General features: G+C 36.8%; 1 protein-coding gene across 4 annotated transcripts in view; it reads left to right on the top strand.

Moving 5' to 3' along the window:
- Nucleotides 1-17,390, top strand: part of CRACD (capping protein inhibiting regulator of actin dynamics) — a 1,952,305-nt gene that overhangs the window by 647,430 nt on the left and 1,287,485 nt on the right. For 3 of the 4 annotated variants that reach the window (XM_044062482.1, XM_044062485.1, XM_044062486.1), the window contains exon 2: nt 5,216-5,311. The exons of the other annotated variant lie outside the window; for it this stretch is intronic. The gene's annotated coding sequence lies outside the window, so the exon portion shown is untranslated. The remainder of the gene's footprint in view (nt 1-5,215; nt 5,312-17,390) is intronic. 4 annotated transcript variants of the gene reach the window in all.

The raw sequence follows: 17,390 nt of genomic DNA on the forward strand, positions 1-17,390 counted from the left end.
GATCATGTGTGTTTAAATGACATACTGCTTGCAGTTGCAAGGACCATTTGTCACTAACACACTGGTATCTAACAACAGATATTGCACCACTGGCTTACAGGACTGATTGGCACCTCTTCTGTGGAGCTACTTGTGTCCACTAGCAACCTTGGCCTAGGGCAGTGTCCCCCTTCCCCCAGTTATACAGTGTCGCTGCTAGTGTATGCAGCTGTGACATGTACTCTAATATACCTTTGTGATTCATCTGAAGTTCAAATGCCTCTGGAATGTGTTGACAGTTTCTGTAATTGATTTTTCTGATTTATCAGTTGCTATAGCTTTGCCAGTAAAGTATTTAGTGACACTGGAATTGTTTTATTATTTACAATGTCACTAGCTGTAGAATGAAGTTATATGCTTTCAGAGTAAGCTGTCCAGTCTTTCCTTATAACATCATATATATTAATATGTCCATTTTGGTCAGTCATTTTAAAATTATGGACACATTTAGCCATTTCAGTGCTTAGACTTCCTGCCATGACCACTTCTACTACGTAAAATAGCTTTGCTTGTTGTATGAATGCACAGCATTATAGAGTGTGTTGTCATCTAACATTAATTATTCAACTTTTGTATTCATTTAAACAGGTAAAGGGCATTGCAAATAATGTTACACATTTATGTCCTAAAGCAACTGCATATTCTATACCAGTACACATACACTTGTAAGATCTGTTCATAACTCAAAAATATATATTTTTTTTGTTTTGTTTTTTTGTGTGTTTGGGTAACCACAAGTAACTAAATATACAGAACCAAATGATATTGCCAACATCCTGGCAGATAGGTTCAGTGCTAACTTTACCCCCCTCTCTCCCCCTAAAGGGCCCATCTCTATACCGGAAGAATGCAAAGTTCCTGTAATCACGACTGCATAGGTAAAAAACACACTCTCCAAAGCCAAGAACATAGCATCCGTGGGACCTGACAACATCCCAGGCTGCGTTCTACATGAACTACAGAATGAACTGGCACCCCACCTAAGCACCATGTTCAATCATAGCCTCACCTCAGGCTTTGTGCCCACTGAATGGTGCACAGTGATGGTTATCCCACTCCACAAAGGGGGAGCCATCACAGACCCTGGGAACTACCGCCCCATTAGCCTAACGAGCTTGGTCTGCAAGGCAATGGAATGTATCATCGTGGAACTTATAAACAAAGACACTGGTAATCTCCAAACTCTGGACCACACCCAGTTCTCATTTGTAAAAGGCAGATCATGTCTCTTAAACCTGATAGACTTCTTTGAAGCAGTCACCAAAGCAGTAGACAAGGGTACGGTGGTTCACGCAGCCTATCTAGAGCTCGCCAAGGCTTTTGACAGCATCCCCCACCCTGGAATTATAGATAAACTCACTAAACTAGGTATAAATCCCTATGTCACAAGATGGGTTGCCAACTGGCTCACTGAGAGAACCCACACTGTGAAAGTAGTAGACTCCAAATCCGACTTCAGACCAATGACAAATGGAGTACCACAGGGTTTAGTCCTGGATCCTCTCCTATTTGGTATCTACTTTTCTGAAGTACAGGCTAACACAGAAGGTTTTTGGCTAATGAAGTTCATAGATGACTGCAAACTAGGAGCCATAATCTAAACTCCTAACGATGTGGACATCCTACAAAAGGGCCTCACTGAAACAGATGCCTGGTGTCAAAGCCATGGCTTCAAGCTCAATGCCAAAAAGTGCATTATCATCCCCTTTGGTAAAAATTCTGTACCTGTGAGCTACCACATAGGTGGTAGTCTACTTAACATTGAAAGTGTGATAAGAGACCTTGGGACACAGGTGGACAGTAGTCCCTTCTTTGATAATCACATCACCACAGTAGTCAGGAAATCCTTCTACATGGCACACCTCAGCACAAAAGGTTTCTCATCCAGGAAAACAGAGTTCATTGTTCCCCCTCTACTCATCACTCATTAGACCCATTATAGAGTACAATGCCCCTTTTGGTATGTACCACACAAGGCATGTACAACAACTGGAAAGGCCGCAGAAATTTCTCACAAAGGGGATTACCAGCCTCAAACATATGCCCTATGCAGACCGTCTCAAAAAACCTCAGCTTACTCTGTAGCATATCGCCTACTCCAAGGTGATCTCTGCCTAATGTACAAAGCTATGTCAAACCCAGAGCTGTTGGACATGCACCATTTAAAAAAATCCCAATCCCTCCGAACTATACGCTCTAGGGACCTAAACCTTGTCACCTCAATAAACAGAACATGCTGGAGGGATAGATTCCTGTCCCAGAGACTTCCCATACTCTGGAATAAAATACCTATAAGAAAACAAAGCTACTCATTAGCACTCTTCAAGAAAAATCTTGATGATTGGATGGGAAGTAGGAAATTCACCCCGGGGATCACCTGTGTGGCTGTGCACGACAGGGGCACAGGAAAATAATTTCTTGGGTGGCGAAAGCCAGGGTAACTTTTTGGCTAGGCTGATATAGGCCCCAGGGCCAATAGCCTAGTACCTACCTATGAACCTGTAACAGTTTTGCATGAGGTTCTTTCCAGGCAATTCAAAATCAGCATCGCTATCATAATTCTGGGACCAGGTAGTGTGAGCCCTAGCACTTTGAAAAACTGAGATTCGCACTGCAAAACAGTGAACAGCAAAACTCACCATTACACTTTTCAAGTATTTTTATAGGGGATTTAATACCTCAACGTCATACTGACTTGTACATACTAACAGTGAGATCCCTGAATCTCAGAATAGGGTAGATATAAAAAAAAAAAAATCATTATCTCAGAATATGCATATATACCCCCTCCCCTATTTGCACTTGCTGTCTTGCTGTTCTGAGGATTGCAGTTACCTTCTTTGGATTTTAACAAGTACCCTTTCACAGTTACTTAAGTCTGGTTTTATACATCTAAGAAAATCTATTGTGCGCTTTGATACACCATCTGCCATTTTTTTATGCTTCAGATGCTTCCATGTAAATTAAATTTCAGTAATATGCGAACTTTATTCCACACTGTTTTGTGTGACTTAAAATGTCTCTTTCTTCTTTAAAAACACTGTTTACCTTTTTCATTTAACTCATTCCCTCCAGTACAGCTCTTCTGAGTGTGTACCTTTAACTCCCAGTGGGTGTGGCTTGATGAAGTTATCACCTTGTTGACAGAGGTCAAATATCAATACAGTTGTGTTTGCCATCATGTATGCTTCAATATAAAATATTCTGATACCTTCTATGTAGCATGGTTTTGGAATTATTAAAGCAAATATGAGCAAGCAATATTTAATGCTTAGAGGTGCCGTAGGAGGTAACTGCAGAAATGCCTGGAGGTGCACTCAGCTGTAATGAGTAAAGCAGACAAAATTCATTTAAAATACTTCTTCACAAAGTCATAAGTTTTACTTTGTGAAGATTGCTTCATTCTGCTTCCACATTAGTGAATAGTTCACCAAAATTCACTCCATTCACTCATTTCAAAGTCCACATTCTGATTTGCACCACCTTGTTGATTTGAAGTACCAATATTGCTACAGATTATCTTTATGTTATTTTCTTGTACTCTTATACATAAATCACTCAGTCCATTTTAATGGGCACTGCCCATGAGTCCAGTACATGCTGAATATTAAAGAATCTGACCATTAGTAAATAGATTACATTTTGATAAGCATCTACTGTTTCTAATTTATATGGCTTTAGTGTGTTTGACTTGTTGCACACTGGTTTCCGAGATACATAAATTCCCTCTGTATTCACTGTAATATCTGCCTGTTAATATGTTGCTTTGATAAGCATGTTAATTATGCCATAAGTGCTAGCTGTATCCACTGCCGTGTGCCATGCAGACTGACAACACTAAAAGACAGACAACTGTGGCTTAATCACTGTACCACATTTGCACAATTCATTGGTGTGATTAATCACATTAAATGTAAGAAAATCACTTTAGTTGAATAAGAAAAGCAAAGACCTACCTTTCTTGTTTAACTGAAAATATTTTCTCACATTTAATGTTCTGACTTACTTGCTTTAGGCAGTTGTGATCCATCCAGTTAGAAGTCTGGAATGTCACACACAATTTTTTGACTACCTGCAGACAATGATTTAAAAAGGGTGTTTATTATTGTGGAAAAAATATGAAGTTCAGAGGGAATATTCACAAGTGTTTTTGATATATTGCTACAGTCTTTTCTCAAAAGTTGCAACTAAAAAAACTCAAGTGGATTGTTTGTTTGTTTTTTGCTCCATTATCAGAAGGCAGGCAGTTCAGTGCCCATTGATGTTGATACTTGTTTCACTAGGGAAAATGTGACTGCTGTAACTAGTTAAACTCCCTTTGAGACTACTTATAATTCAGAGCTATGTGTTTTTTTTAATAATTAAATGAACAATTATGCCAAAAATGCAATCTTATGAGCTTGTGTAATAAAGTAGTTCAGGCTAGTTCAGGTCACTTCTGTGGGATGGTACTTCTTTCAGTCTGCACAAGTCAATCTACCCTGAAAGTTGTATATATAGTCATCACAGGGGAATGTTCTTAAATTATAGCAATACCCTGCACATTGCTAAATCAGTCACAGTAGAGTGATACCTTCCAGTCATCCATTTAGAACTTATTCCCTTTTATGATGTGATTTCTTGAGAGCATCCTCAGTTGAGTCAATTTTTCACAACCTGCATAGCTGCTTTTCATACACTCAGTTTTTCAAGAAAAGAGTCTGAGGTACTAAGATGTCTTGTCTTTAAAAAGTTGTACACAAGGTACACATTCTGTTATTTATGCAATGTGCACCTCCTACTACTGTGACCATGAATTTTGAATAATTCAGTGCCATTGCCTAATTACACATGCCACACTACCCGAGGCCGTCAGCATCACTGCAAGGTTATACAAATTTAGAATCAATTCTTTCTCCTCCATGTCTGCCAGCCATGAGAGCCATTTCCCATGCATATTATTATCATGCATTCTTCATAATGTGCCAGGGCACAACCATGGGAAGGCTATCATCCATCAGAGGGGTAATATTTAAAAGATATTACTGTAAGGTAAGAAATGTTTTGATAGTTTAACGATGGACTAGTATCATTTTTGAGATCCATTTTTTTGGCAGTGGTATGAAAATTTGTTTATTAAAAATGCTTCAGCTCCTTTCATGCTTATGATATTTATATATTATACTTTATTTTGTAGATTCCCCATTCATCTCAGAGTGTTTGTAGTAACCCCAGAGACTGGAATTTGCTAGACACTGCTCATTGTATGCTTGTTTGGAACTGCATGGAGAAGGTCAGTACACATTCCATTTTATGTTCTGCATCTTGTATAATGTTTTAGTGCATTATATTAAATTTAATGTTTGCATCTGTAAGCCTCTCACCAAGAAAACACTATCAAAAGGAACCACTGTACTGACTTATTCCAGTGCTTTCATCTTTTTAATAAATAAACTTCATCGGATTACTGATGCTGTACTCCAAATAAACTTTCAGTGGTCCACCAGAAGGGGACCTGGAGAGAGGATTGTTAAAGGAAGTGTGGAAGATATGCATATAATAACTTAGTCTGAGTAGTGCAGAACAAAACTAAGATAATTGAGTTTTAGAGACATTGTCATACATACACAGAAATCCAAATGGAAAGATGACAAAATCAGCAAGCAAAGGAGAGTAGTCTTGCTGGAACTGAATTCATTCTCAAGTCTTGGTGAGTACCTTCATGAGGTGGACTGTATTTTTTCACAAAGTCTGACTAAGACAACAATGATATATAGACTGTATTTTATGTAGTATATATCATGGACAGAAGTACTTTAAAAATAAAAAAGACAGCTGGGTGCACAAGTCCCAGGATAAAAAAGTGTCTAATCATGGTAGGTGCACTGGTGCTAGGACTAGAAAAAAACAACAGTGTTGAATCCTCAAGACAAAGAAACATTCCTACAATAGGGTTAGACCAGGCTCAGGGGGAGGATGGGTCCCCTGTTGTACGAGGAACTAATAGTCCATAAAAATCACAAGAACTGATAGGCCAAAAGACTTCCAAGATGCCTGGATATTGAGCAACAGCTTCATTCTAGCTTTTGCAGTGTGAAAACAGAAACTTAGTAGAGAAAGCCAGAGGATTTACATTTCTGGGTAATTTCAGTAACTGGCTAGTAAGTGCAGTACCTGGATGCCAAGGAAAATAAATATAGAGAACCTGAAAGAAAACCAGCTACAAAAGGTGAGGAAAAAACAATGACTGGGAAACATACTGTAGCTGTTCAGTGAAAAGCAGTGGAAGATCCAGACATGACTTCCAGTAAGCTAGAGGAAAGTATAAGTCAACTGCATACAGACCTGATTAAAATAAAACACTGATGGAGTATATCAACTCAAACAACAAAAGCTGGAAAAAAATGGAAAAAGCTTTAAACAGATATTTAGATGAAGTGACAAAACAGCAAAAATTTGAGGTCAAAATGAAGAAAATGATGGCTGAATACAAAACTGCTCAAGTAGAGATGTTCCAAAAATACTAGAATTAGAGGACAGAGTACATAGGGAAAACCTGAGATTTTCTGCTGTACCAGAGAAGCTGGAAGGAACACACTGTAATAATTTTATAAAAGCACAAATAAGCAACTGGACTGGTATTCCATAGCAGGAGTTGTTAATTGAAAGGGCACATTGTATGTAAACTCCCAACCTGGCTATGAGAATGCAACCTAGACCTTTAATACTAAAGATACAGTCCTACCAGCAGAAAGAGTTGATTTTGACAAAACTAGCAGAAAGGCAAAGTACTAAAAGTGGGAGACAACAGAGTGTTTGTGGTCAATGATTATTCATTGTACACCAGGCAGAAGAGGAGTAAATGTATCCCACTATTCAGGGAATGTCAAGAAGCAGCCATTAGATTCAAAATGCTGTACCCAGCTATCTTCAAAATATCCTTCCCTGGAGGGACAAAATATTTTTTTTGTTGAAGTACATGCTGAGGAGGAAATACAAAAATTGTCCAATAAATGGGGAGCTATAAAACAGAAGAAGATTCTGCTTCTTGTTCTTCTGATAATAAAGACCACAGACAGACTGTGGCAGTGAAACTTTTTCCAATGTTTCAACAGAAATTATTGAGAGAAGGAAAAAAAGCACAAGAATAGACTAGAAGATTCAAAAGTAAGTTGGAACTGAAGCAGACAGGATTTGGAAGATGGAGTTGAACAGGAATAAAAACAGTAACTTGGAAATTGACAAATGTGGGATCAAAGCAATAATTATATTTGTGAAACATGACAGAACAAGAAAATCTGGAAATAATGGACTCTTTTGGACTCTGTAAACTTGTAGGGCACTGTAAAGCATATGCCCTACTTCATGTCATTATTGTTCGGGAAAATACTTAGGAGAGGGGAAAAGCAGTGAGAAAGTAAACTGTAAGTAAAACAATTTTTTTTCTTAATGGTACTGTTTTTATGGTGCAGGATTTTCTTTGCATGCTACAAAGTAAAGTTTTCTCAGTTATTTTTAAGTGTAATAGAGATTTTTTTTCTTTTTTTTTTTTTTCCCTTTCTCCTTATATTAAGAATTGTAAGCACTGCAATGTTAAAAAAAAAAAAAGAAAAGAAAAGTCTGGTTAAAAGAGCATGATAAAATTAGTGTGTTTTTCTCATTCTTGCATGGGGGAATGACTGGATTAAGGCCCTTAGCTTGATCTAATAACAGGTTTTAAGACAAAGCAAATAAACAAAAATAATATTGAATATCATAAGGCTTTTTCCTAGCAGTAACACGTATGCTTAGTAGCAATTTTGTAGTTGGTCTTCATGTCTCCAGGAGAGAATCTGATAAAGAGAAATGGCTAGGAGGTAATGTTCTCTGAAAGCATTCAAGTGTTTACCCAGCTGATAAGGATAAGACAACACCAGGCAGTACTTAGTTGAAGCACATGCTGCACTATGCATCTTAGCATAGATGACCTTTTTTTTAGGTTAACTCAAGTTTGTGAGTGTGGCTGTCAGTTTGTAACATTGGTTCCTATTAGAAGGGTAAAGATGTACACAGTTTTGTGTGTTATTATTAAGTTAAGTTTTAGGGGATAGTAGGGGTGTGTTTTTTGAGGGTTTACAATAAAACAAAAAGTTTTGTAACAACTGTATAAAAGATCAACCTGCCAAACAACACAAAAGGTGGAATTAAACATTTAACAAAAAGCTATTATACATAAAATGTGGGAATAATAACTTTTCAATACAATGATGCTTTCTGTAATGTCTTTGAATGTCAATGGTCTCACAGAGGAATACAAAAAAGAAAGAGTAGTGAACTATATTAAAAATGTAGAGTGCAAATAGCTATGCTACTTGAGACACACCCTTGGAAAGACTTGAACATGTGACTGTGATAAAGGTTTTCAGAATGGTTATTCAGTGGAATACCTAGGACAGAGGAAAAGAAGAGTACATATATTAATTGCAAGATGAGCTCCAATAGTGACAGAAGAAGATAAAAAGACAATAATGGTAGATTTGTAGTACTAAGAGGCTACTGGCAAGGAAGGAGGATTAAACTGGCAGGTATTTATATTCCACCTAAAATTGCTATAATGGAGCTTAAGACAATTCTGGGAGAAATAATCAGCTTTCAACAAGGAATATTAGGTATAGGTAAAGACTGGAATTTGATTTGCAACAGTGACGATGTGTCGGGGACAGAAGGGATATTATAACAAAGGAGAGTAGATTTTTGAAGAAGTTTATGAACATATTTGCTATGGAAGATGTGAATTCAGTACTAGGAGTTCAGAGTAAATTTACATATTATTCCCCAAGATACAAAAACTGGGCTATACTAGACAGAGTTACATTTCACAGGAAGATGTGCATTTAACTGAAGGTCTTGATATACACCCAATAAGTATTTCAGATCATGCACCAATAATAGCTAAAATAAAAACACAACCTATCTGTTGAAAAGAGAGGAATTTAATGAATGAGTAGTCAAAATTATTCAAGAGCCATTAGAAAAGATAGACGTTTCTTCTGAAAATATAGCTAGGGAGTAGGATAAAATTAAAGTGGTGTTTAAAAATAGGGAGGAAATAAAAGAAAAGGAGATATGGTTAAGAAGTAACAAGAATTATTTAGAAGGACTAGCAAATGTCAAAGTATTGCAAAACAGGGGGAATCTCACAGAACAAGAAGAGGAGCAACTAAAGAATGCTAAACAGAAAATAAGGGATTACCTCAATAATCTGCATGAGTTTAGAAAGATTGTTGTTAAGCAACTGTTTTTTGATAATAACTAGAACACAAAAACTTTTACCACAACAACTCAGGCAACATAAAGTAGAAAGGGCTGTCACCAGCCTTAGGGAGCCTATTACAAGGAAGATAACTAGGGATCCTGTAGAAGTATTAGAGATATTTCAGAAATTCTATGAAAGGCTGTATAAAGCAGAGAAATATGGAAATCAAGAAAAGGTACAAATGGAAATGTTTATGGAAGAATTAAATATGCTGAGCTTAGATGTAGATGAGGCTCAATTACTAACAGTTAGGACAGGATGAGATAAAATGGTGATGTATAACCAACTTACAGGAAAGTCCCCAAGAATAGATGGTATTCCTGTGGAAGTTTGGAAGCTAGGAGGGAGAAACTGATAAAGATCTGGAAGGTTTTGTTTAACAGGATTTTAGAGGATAGATAAGGATCAATGTGGTTTTGTGGAGGGGAAGCAACCATTCGACAACATTAACAGAACACTAATGATCCAGAAGGAAGAAGAATCTAAGAAAATACCACTGTTGTTGGTAGGTCTTGATGCATAGAAAGCATTTGACAGATTAAGATGGGACTTTATGAGTAGGGCAATAGAAGCATTTGCATGCCTTGATAAAATTATAAGATTGATTAGGAGTATATACGAGGAATAGGAGATGAAAATTAAAGTGGGTGGGTTCTTCTCTGGTAATTTCTGTTTGAACAGAATAACCAGGCAGTGGGGTTACCTTAGTAACCCCACTACACCAGTTATCTTTGGGGGGGGGCCTAAGATACATAAACATTTGTATGATCCACCTTTATGCCCCATAGTTGATGTGAGAAACTCCATTACATCAGCAAGTGCAAAGTACCTAGATAATAAATTGAAGCAATATTTGGTGGCTAAATTAAGACTTTGTAGAGATTATTGGGATTTTCTAGGTAAAGTAGACAGCATTAACTTTGATTCTAATGACATTTTGGTCACCATAGATTTGAAGGATTTATATAGTATAATATCTCAGGCAATGGGTATGTGATTATTTGGTAGCTAAACTGGTACTCCAGGAACAGGTTAATTTAGAAGAAGACCTATTGGAGCTGATATTAAACAACAATTTCATTGCCTTTGAAAATAAATATTGCTTGAAAAGAAAGGCGTGGAGATGGGTTCCCCTTGTGGTGTGGCTTTCGCGAATACTGTAATGGCACAATGGAAGCGTAAGTTCTTGGATGGGTTCCAGTTTTATAATTCCTTCTGGTTATATACCCAGTTTTTGGATGATATTTTTATCATCTGGAAGGGTATCAAGGAGGGACTGGATAATTTTTTTCTTATGTTAATAATACAACAGAATTGTTGAGGTTTTACCATGAAATGGACCAGGAGAAATTAGCTTATCTAGATGTTCTGCTAGTTAAGTATAATTGCAACAAGAGGTATGTTTCCTGAATCCATCGGAAAAGTACCCACTCTAATAGTTTTTTACACTTCTTTAGTTTCCACCCTCACCATCTAAAAAGAGCTGTGGTCAAAGGGCAGTTAGTCCGAGTGGCTAGAATGGTATCATTAAAGCACACATTTTTTGGTGGAATGTCATACAATGATGAGGATGTTTGAGAGTAGAGACTATCCCAGGGAGATCTTAAACAAATTATTAACTGAGGTTACTAGTAAGAGGGAACGTGGGTATTTTAAACCTATCTTAGGAGCAGGTAGAAATGGAGTGGTATCTCCTCTAAGTATTGAATCCAACAGTATGGGACTTCTTCCATCACCTGATACAATTGTGAGGGGTATTGCTGATGAAGGAGTCAGTAGTACTGAGAATAGTTATGAAGCCAGTTTTATTACAATGTATTTTAGTGGTATCCAGACCTTGGAATGGATTCTTTATAAGAACTGGGGTATTTTAATGGAGAATAGTTTATTCCAAGTTAAAATAGGAGAACAACCAGTTGTGGTTTATTGCAGAGGGAATAATTTGAAATGCATCTTAGAAAGGAAGAAATATGCTACAAGTAAAAGTAAAACTTATAATGGCATGAACAAATGTGGTAGATGTCATTTTTATGTGGGGAAGATGGACCACAAAGTGAAAGAACGCAATTATAAACATCAAAAAATGAGTTATGACAAATGCCCTTGCTAAACATGTTTGTGATTTTCCAGGACAACATTTTAAATATGTAGTTATTGACCAGGTCAGTTTAGGCTACAGGGGTGGATCTAGCAATCTACTACTGGAGAAAAAAGAAATGTCATAGGAAATGGTATTGGATGCTAATAGATGGCCTGGGCTCAATGAATATATTTCTATTTCTTGTATTTTAAAGCTTAAAGCACTGAACCGATAAAGGGAATAATTTTATTTAATTTTTATTTGAACTAGTTTTACACTTAAATATTTGCTGTTTGTATACAATGACCTTAAGAACCCTCATATGGGTTATATGTACATGTTTATGTATTTTATATAACTAGTAATCAGACTAACCTGACTGTACTTGTTCTCATTGCATCTTGGAAGCTAAGCAGAGTTGGGGCTGGTTAGTATTTGGATGGGACACCATCAGCGAATATCAGTTGCTGTAGGCTTAAGTATTTAACATTTAAAAATGTTAGAAATTCATGTATTTATAAACAAGTATTCTTATTCCCTTTTACTGGCTATTTTTTATTTTTATTTTTATTTCTAGGCCTATGATTAGATATGAGTTGTGTGTTCTGTGTTGGTGTTTTGTTTTTTTGTATGCTTTATGTACTATATTTATATATTTTAGATATTTTTGTATGGTGAATACTGGATAAATGTGCTGCTTTATGGAGGGGTGTGTGTGGATTGACCAATGGGATTGTTTTTGAGTGTATTTAAACAGGGCAAACATGTATAAGATTATCTGATGAAATTCATAAGAAGTGAACAAAAGCACTTATTTTTTTTATTTTTATCTTTTGTATTTTTATTTTGTGTTTGTTAAAATTCAATAAATTACAGTTTTACCATGCATCTGCCTGAGCCAGCTGTTGTTTGGACTTTGTTTGTAGATAGTCTTTGTGCTTCATCTGATAACACCACAGCAGGATAGAATAATGAATCCCCAAATTAAGGAGAAACCAGTGAAGTGGGAAATATCTGATCAGTTGCCATATGAAGATACCTTGGAGCATTCAGTAGGAAACCAGTGTAAAAGTTCAATTGCAGGGGATGGGAAGGAACAGGAAACTATGGCAACTCTGACACAGTCAATGTACAGTGATATGACACAGGATGAAACTGAAGAGAGTATGGCACAGGAAGATGCACTGGAACTTTCTGTAGAAAGCCCACAGGAAATGGAGACCAAAGAATGTGCCCTTAGTTTAGAAGAAAATGATCTAGGGGAAGAGTTGCTTGATTTAATAGAGATGGATAGACTTATTAAAATCAATGAAAGAAATAGACTACAGAAAGCTCATAAGACCCAAAATGTTAGAAGTTTAATAAAATAAATGAACCAAGTAGTGAGGACTGTTCATAGAAATTTGTGTGCTATAACAGAAGTTAATAGAATATATTATTGTGCAACTAAATTAATAACAGATAAAGTTATAACACAAAAAAAACATAGGGCAGTAAGAGAAAGGAAGGGGAGAAATCAAATACCATCATGGAAGTATTGAATAGAGAAAACTATAAAGCAATTAAGACAAGAAGTGTCACTGTTAGAAAAGTACAGAAGAGGGAGCAGATCAACAAAAATACTCAGAAAGATAAATGTGATAAAAGCAATGCTCATTATCAGAACAGATCAGGATCTGTTGTACACTACTGCAAACAAACTAAAGATATCAGCACAAGCAGAAATACTTAGAAGATATGTAGATAAATATAAACGGAAAGTAAAAAAATAAGCAATTTATTGATGACCCAAAAAGTTTTATACAGAATTGAGGAACAAGGCAAAAGGAACAGAAACGCCACAAAAAAAGAGAAGAAATAGACATATTTTGGAGAAGTATCTATGAAGATCATGAGAAACATAACAAAGATGCTGAATGGATAGAAAAAGTAAAAGAAAGAATAAGAAGTTTAAAGGTACAGGATATAAAATGGGATGAATTAACAGCCAGAGAGATTGAAGGAAATTTAAGAAAAGCTTCTAATTGGAAAATACCAGGCCCAAATGCAGTACCTAACTTCTGGATAAAAGTACTAACAACTTTACATGAAGATTAAGCCATGAGAAAGAACTATTTATATGCACACCCCAAACAGACACCAACCTAATTAACAACAGGAAAAGGAGTGCTCATGCTTAAGAGTGAGCCTGCAAGTTATCCTAAAAACTGTAGACCAATAACTTGCCATCTGATAGTGTATAAACTATACACTGGAATTGATGCCAACAGAGTTTATAGAAATTTAGAAGAAAACTCATCTGTGGCAGTAGAACAAAAGGATGGCACAAGAAAGTCATGTGGAATAAAATATAATTTGTTGAAAATAAAGTTGTAATGGAGAACTGTAAAAAAAGAGAGAGAATCTAAGTATGGCATGGATAAACTACATAAAAAAAGCATTTGACAGCATCCCACATTCACGGATAAAAGAGTTATTACAAATGTATAAGATACACCCTACACTGATCGATTACATTACAACAACCATGAAACAGTGGCAAACCACTTTGCAGTTAAGCCACGATAAAGGACAAATTATTATTCCAGGGATAAAAATACAAAGGGGGATATTCCCGGATGGTTCTTTGTCACTGCTGTTCTTTTGTCTTGCCCTTAACAGATTAGGTAATGGCTACAATTTGGTTCCCAGAAAACAACAAAGTGCAAAGACTTCTTGTCGTATTTTTATGGATGATTTAAAACCATATAGTTCATCAGATGAGGAACTGAAAGCACAACTACAAGTGGGTTAGTACTTTCTCAGATGATTTAAGAATGTTATTTGGTCTTTATAAATTTAAAATTAACTGAATAAGAGCGGCTATACACACCAGCTGCTTTGAAAGTGTTGTTGGATCTGTGGTGGCATTTAGAGTGTGTTATACTAATTCTTCTTGTTTGGTTGAGTCTTTATAAATTTGCAAAAGCAACATTTAAAGCAGGAAAGCTTCAGCACCAAGAAAATACCAGTCTGGGACAGGAATGTGATATAAAATAACTTGAGCAAGAGGGAGTGTATAATATCTGGGAACTCATGAAGGATCAGCAATAAAACATGAACAAATGTAAATAAAACTTAGTAAGGAAAACTTTAAAAGACTAAAATTAATACTGAAAACAGCTCTGACATTTAGAAACAAAGGCCAAGCTATAAACCAGTTTGCTCTTCCTGTCTTAAATGTTTTGGAATGATTGACTGTCCCCAAAAGGTATTGGATCAGTTGGGCAGGAAAACAAGAAAAGTGCTTCATGCTTATCAAATTATTTATAAAAATCAGCGCATACCAAGATTATATATTCCCCATTCTGAAGGAGGTATATGCCTCCTAGAAACTGGAAAGAATTATCATGGAATGATCAGTAATGATGTAGTAAACCTCCATACACAGGACTCAACCCAGTTTGGTTTCATCAAGGGCAGATCATGTCTACTCAACCTGGTGGACTTCTTTGAGAAGGTCACCAAAGCAATGGATGAGGGCAAAATGGTTCACAATGCCTACCTTGATCTGGCCCAGGCATTTGACACATTATCACACTCGGGCATTGTTGACAAACTCATGAGGTTAGGTATAAACCCATATAGAACCTGGTTGATAGCTAGATGGCTCACAGACAGGACCCAGGAAGTTAGAATTGGGGAATCCACTGCTACAATGAGGCCAATCACAAGTGGAGTCCTTCAGGGATTGTTCCTTGGACCGCTTCTTTTTGACATTTACTTCTCTGAAGTCGAAGTCAAGTCCCACTGTCAGTGGTCTCCAGCTGACTAAATTTGCAGATGATTGCAAATTAGGAGCTGCCATTGAATCCCACATTGACACAAATGTTCTCCAGGAAGGGCTGACACACACAAATAACTGGTGTCAGAGCCATGGACTGAAAGTAAATGCCAAGAAATGCATAATAATATCTTTCCGGAAGTCATACACCCTTGGTAACTATCATATTGACAACACACCCCCTAGAGTTGACCCAGTAGTCAGTAACTTAGGGAAACACATAGACAGTAATCTAACCTTTGACCATCATGTGTCTACAGTGCTGAGGAAATCATTCTGTGTTGTGCAACATATAAACAGAGGTATGGCATCTAAGTCCAGGAAAGTCATTGTTCCACTGTATTTGGCATTCATCAGACCTATTGTTGAGTACAATGCCCTCTTCTGTATGTACCTAAACAGGTATATCTAGTAATTGGTATGTCCACAGAGGTTCTTCACTAAAAGAATACAGGGAGTAAAGAAAATGTCCTATGCTGACCACCTCAAGGCCCTGTCCCTGTATTCTGTCTCCTACAGGCTTTTGAGGGGAGATCTATACCTGGCATACAGGGCATTGTCAGACCCCACTCTGATGGACCTTCTGCATATCCACAAAACAAGCAGCACCAGAATTACCCGTTTCAAAGACTTAAACCTCACCTGTGATACAAATAAGACCTGCTGGAGAGACAGGTATATATCTTAGATACTACCCCATCTCTGGAACAAGCTCCCCAGCCATATGAAGCACAGTTCCTCCCTAACCCAATTCAAGTGTAACTTGGACAATTGGATGGGGAACAGGAAATTTGTCCATGGTTTGGCACTAATGTCTATAATGGACACAGGCAGCTTGTAAATGGTTCATCTTCCAAGCCCATATTTACACTTATCAAGGGTACCAAAACTTGTCAGAGATTTGGGATGCATGGCTAGGCTTAAAAAGGCCCTTGGGGTCCTTGGCCTAGTAAACACCTATGAACCTATTACATGAATAAATCTACAATCATAGGACTGCATGTATATCTGCTGAATTCACAAGATCCATAGTGAAAGTTTTGAAACATGAGAATAAGTGTAAGATGACTTCTCCTGCTTAATTTAGTAGAAGTATATATGTGTTAAGCAGGAATGGAAATCAAACCAGAAGTAGATAAAAGTCAGGCAGCAACTGAATGTGCCAAAAAAAAAACAAAAAACAAAAGAAAGAGTATAAGGTGAAGGATCAGATGAGTAGGCAAGAAACATGGAAAATGAGTAAAATACAGTTGCAAGTACAGAAAGCTCTTGGAACAACCTCGTGTCAATCAGGACCAAATGCAGGAATGGTTAAGGAGAGGTGAATGTAAACCAAAATATGAAAGGTTAATATTGGTTGCCCAGAATAGTGGAGTACATTCACGTTGGTTTACAAAGTCCATTGAACATGTGGGCGAAGCAGACAAATGCAGGTTTTGTGAAACAGAATCGGAAACAGTCACACATCTTGTTGCTGGGAGTGATACACTAATGGCAGAAGGATTGTATACTTAAAGATATAATAATGTGGCAAGACTCTTGCATTGGGGATTGTGCAAACCTTATAGCACCGAAGTAGCTGAGAAGCATTGTAAACATGAGCCACAAAGCATTATAGAAAATGATGTAGATGTTGAAAATGATGAATGATATCACATGGGAGCTTCCATTATCAGCAGTTCAAAAAAATAGACGTGAGAAAACCAGATGTAGTAGTCCATGAAAAGAACACAAAGCAGTATTGATCAATGGCATTTTCTACACCCAATGACTATAGTGTTTTATGTACAGAGACACAACATCATAAAATACCAAGATTTACAAGCAAAAATGAGGGCGGTGTGGAAGAAGGATACCCAGACAGTGTCAATATTAGTAGGAGCAATGGGACTTATGAAAAAGAACTTATTGTATATAGATATGTTACCGATATATGTAACTCCATACAAATTGCAGAAGGAGTAATTTCTGGCTCCATTGCAGGTGCTGCCAAGAGCACTTCTGACTAACATCAAAGGTTGAAACAATGCTAATTTCATGAACTTTTAATCATACTTTGACTTAGGAATGGGGTCCATTCCCATCATGGTATTAGAAACCCAAAAGACTTGGAGGAATTAAACCAAAAGAAAGAAATATTTTTCATTCAAATTTAGGCTAATGGCAATTTTGGT

Source organism: Protopterus annectens, chromosome 2.part1, assembly GCF_019279795.1.
Source record: "Protopterus annectens isolate FY-2018-M chromosome 2.part1, PAN1.0, whole genome shotgun sequence".
Lineage (NCBI taxonomy): Eukaryota > Metazoa > Chordata > Ceratodontiformes > Protopteridae > Protopterus > Protopterus annectens.